We start from the raw sequence: 4426 nt of genomic DNA on the forward strand, positions 1-4426 counted from the left end.
AGGTGCCGTGTCTGACTTAACGCTGGTGATTTCTCCCAATTCCCATTTCGCGGCGTGAAGGATGACTGCCATTACTGTCTAACGGAAGACACCGGCCATCTTAAAATTTCATAATGATGGGTCTGACACCTCGGATGTTGTCGTTCACAACATCAGGTATCATTTCCTCCGGTGTGAAAAAACACATTAATCTGTCTCCTCAGGTTGAGTCCTCTTTACACGTGTAGAAAGTGACCAGCAGATGCTTACAAAATGGCTCTGCAGTACCTTTGAAACTGCGCCATCGTAAGCAGGAACCTTTTTGGAATGATTCGGAAGGCAGGAATTTGGCATCATGGCGTTAATAAAATAGTGATGGTTTTTTCATAGCTGTGGGGGGGGGGGGGAAGCTGTCTTTTCATAAATCCCATCTTGCTCTCCTTGAGACGCACGTACAGGTGAGATCCACACCCCGCCCCTCCAAAAGTCTATGACTCTGGTGGGACTCGAACCCACAACCTTTGAATGGCCCCACTCAAAGTCTAGAAGTCCAATGCGCTATCCATTGCGCCACAGAGCCCCCACCGTGTTGTAACCTCTGCCTGTTTTGTGTGGTTTGTGCCTTAGAGCCCCACCCCCCCAGATCATGGTCTCTGCCTCTCCTGTGTGGTTTGTGCCATAGACCCCCCCACACACCATGGCATGGTCATTGCATGTCCTGTGTGGTTTCCTGTAAGTACCCCCCCCCCACTGCCTGCACCCTCTGCTTCCTGATACTAACTGCAGGTTCACTATGTCCTATACTGGACAAGAAGTTATGGCAGATATATGTACAGACGCTGACCGGGTTTCATGGTCCGTGTTACGATATTCTGACTTTACGATCTGTATTCCAGTTCCGTTCTGTTTCTCACTTTCTGTACATTATTCAATAAATTACATGAGATATCCAACACTTTAATATGAAATAGGCTTTGTGTTAATGATTTTGCCCAACCGTAGGCTAATGCAAGTGTTCTACGCAGGTTTAAGGTCGGCTAGGCTAGGCTATGACGTTTGTTAGGTTAGACGTACTGTATTAAAATGCATTTTTGCCTCACAATAGGTTTATCAGAATGTAACTCCATAGTAAAGTGATCCTTCATTCATTCCCGTGGTGAAATTCTCTTTTTTGCGTTGCCCATCTTGTTCTCTGTAGGACTCGCTGACGCACATGCAGGTGAGAGCAAGCTTTGGGGGGGGGGTCACAGCTCAGGGTCGGTTAGCGTGCAGAGCCCCTGGAGCAATCGGGGGTTAAGGGCTTCTCAGATCTTTTCAGTGGAGAAGAAGCCCCACCAGCTCCCCAACTGTCGTCGGAGCTGTGAAGGATCTAAAGAGGGTAGAAACATCGGAGAAGAGTATTTTGTTTTTCTCCAGTCTGTCGCGCTATAGGAACCTTTTCCCAGCAATTATCTTATATTACATGTACAGCCTCTGCGACTGAATGCCGGTGAATGTTTCTTAAGCTCTTTTCCGAGTCGTCCTTATTGGCATAATTCGTGTTATAAAATGTTTTGACTAACAGCATGGTGATACGCCTTGATTGACTCTCTGTCTTCCTATACATTTGCCGACAGCTGTATCTCTTTTGAGGGTAGAAGCAATTTATCATTCTGGATGCCTGCATTGAGGAGTGAATAGGTGTAATGCATAGTCACAGACTCCTTACTTAGTTACTGTTGGGTTCAGTGGCAGTTCTAGGATGTTTTTTTAAAGGAGGAATATAAAAGGAGCTATAGTTCATACAGAGGGGCCGACCTTGTCAGTAGCCAATGATGTGTTTTGAGTCAGTGAGTGACAGGGAAGGGACAGCCAATCAGCTTTCAGCTGGGAGCCTGTGCCCTTGTGGCCCCACCCCTCTATAAGCCCCTGGTGGGGTCTTATCTCACTCCTTTACCCCGTCAAAGTTAAACTGATCAGAAAACACTTTGATTCTTTTCTGTTGGAAGTTCATGTTCTACAGCAGTATCTGCCTTTCCAGCACAGTGTGAAAGTGTAAACTCAGAGCTGGATCAGAACCTGGGGACGGGGGGGGGGGCAGGATGTGACAGTCCTACCTGCTGATCCTCCCTGCCAAGTGTCAGAGCGGCAGCCAGCCACTGGCTGAGACCCTGGACTTGTTGCTGGACGGCTTTGGTCCCGGCTGTTGTACCCTTAAGGGGAGCACGTGACGTGAATTGTTTCGGCAGAAATGTCGGTCTGTACGGGCTGCTGAAGTGTGATTTTTCCAGGATTTCTGATTAATGTGAGCAGCCTGCGGAGGGGAACCCAGGGGACATTCTGTGCTCCCATCTCAGACTCATTACTTATTTTTCTTTATTGGTAGGAGGGCAAAAACGGTATGCTGTCAAGAGTCATGCCTTTAAGTCGTATGGTTTCAGTCATACGGTTTAAGTCGTATGGTTTAAGTTGTAAAGTTTTCCTGTCGTTTTGCAGCATGGAGTTCACATTGATTGGTCTCACATTTTGGTATAGTTTGGATTTATTGTCTTAACTCATCATACAGTTTGATGGCATTTTTGTCGCACTTTATTCAGCTGGGTGTAAATACTGGGCACTGCATGCGGCTTTGATACAGTGGGGTGTTAATACCGGGCACTGCAGGTGGATTTGATGCAGCGGGGTGTAAATACCGGGCACTGCATGCGGCTGTGATACAGTGGGGTGTTAATACCGGGCACTGCAGGTGGATTTGATGCAGCGGGGTGTAAATACCGGGCACTGCACGCAGGTTTCATGTAGCCTACTTGCCTTACGTGATGTGCTGCATTGCAAATTCTGCTACCTCATCACCTTAAATGGAGGGAAATCTCAAGTTTTTATTTAAGGGATCAGTTCTGACCCCAACCTCATCTCTGCTATAAGCTCCAATATCTATGCTGGGCGCTCAACTCTGTTTTACAGCAGGGATGCCGTATGACCTAATATGTTCATATAAAATTTGATACATTACATATTTCTTTATCCCTGACTCTGTATGAGTGCTCTTTGCGAGACACTTCACCAGTAAAGAAAGCAACCTGTAACAAGCTTTTTCCATTCAGCTGTTTTTCTCTCTCTCTGGCACGCATAATGTCACAAAAACAATATTTTTCTTTCCTTTTTTCCCCCCGCTTAGTGCTCCTTGCTATAAACTGCTGACCTGTGAGAACTTTGACGCGGTGGGAAAGCAGAGTCGTGGATGGGATTTGTATGGATTTCCGTTCCCCTGCACGGTGCTGCAAGTCCGATAACCGCCGGCGATCGTTCTCTACATGACGACTTTGCCCACTGACGCCTGTCAGTTTCGAGCGAGACTTAGTCATGTGACCATATCAAATCCAAGCACATTGCTGATGGTATAAGGACACTGTTGTGATTTATAAATGTGTAATTAATATATACAGCTGGCACGAGACCAGTGACTGCATACAGTTAATCCAATGTGAGTGCATCCAATTAATTTCCTATAATGTAATTACATTGAAATGTAATTGCCGTATTGGGCCATGTAATTGCGACTCATGAAGCTGACTGCCACCTCAGCGGAGGTCGAGTTTTCCTCGGCAAACTGAAACACAGGGGTATGGTTTCAAAGAGGGGGCCGCAGTTATTTAAAAGCCTTCTGGTCGGCTGGTGACACTCGGCATGAAGAAGATGAGTTTCCTTCGCCTGAGTGAGTAATTTAAAGGAGAAGAGATAAGACCACGTAGTGGAACACAAATTTCATAACTCCAGGCGGCGGGCGGGGGGGGGGGGAGTGTGTGCTGGCATGCACGTGTCCGAGGACTTGGAGTGGGGGGGTCGAAATACTAATGTCAGTTATTCCCCAAGGGGAGAAGCCCCAGCAGGAGATGCAAGGAACGTGGACCTCGGGTGAAATGCAGCGTGTGCTTATGCGAGGCTAAACACGCTGCAAGCACTTCCTACAATGTGCTGCCATTTGCGCTACGGTACCTTTTGGACCTTAAGCGGCCCGCGTGCTGCGTCCGGGTTTAGATGGCCCCCGGTTTATATATCGGCCAGGCCAGCAAAATATGCCCACCCCCTTTCCTGAGTGACCCTCGCCACGCAACGCACTACAGATGCAATTATAGATACGGGCAAAGGCTTCTTAGCCTGACGCTGAATATGAGGAACATTTTAGTTTGTAGTATATAATTTCCAGATGTGTTCATTATTCAGGTGCCAGGGCCCTTAACTCTCGGCGGACGGTTGGATCTGTTCTCCTTTGTCATGTGATGCAGGTGAAGGCCTATTACCATACAAATACAGCCCCTCCCCAGGAAAATCCGGCCTGCCTATAACCATTGACCAGCCAGTCAGTAATTATGATGACTGGCCATTGTCAGGGATAAAATATTAGCTTTAGAAATAACTGTTTAATATTTCTTTCTGGAGGCTGCTGAGATCCAGTCCTGTCATTTTT

General features: G+C 47.1%; 1 non-coding gene across 1 annotated transcript; it reads right to left on the reverse strand.

Annotated features, from left to right (window-relative positions):
* Positions 1-470: 470 nt before the first annotated feature.
* On the reverse strand, positions 471-559 carry trnar-ucu (transfer RNA arginine (anticodon UCU)). The gene is given in 2 exon segments: positions 471-506; positions 523-559. It is a non-coding gene; the product is annotated as a tRNA-Arg (tRNA).
* Positions 560-4426: the final 3867 nt, after the last annotated feature.

This window comes from Paramormyrops kingsleyae, chromosome 24 (assembly GCF_048594095.1).
Source record: "Paramormyrops kingsleyae isolate MSU_618 chromosome 24, PKINGS_0.4, whole genome shotgun sequence".
Lineage (NCBI taxonomy): Eukaryota > Metazoa > Chordata > Actinopteri > Osteoglossiformes > Mormyridae > Paramormyrops > Paramormyrops kingsleyae.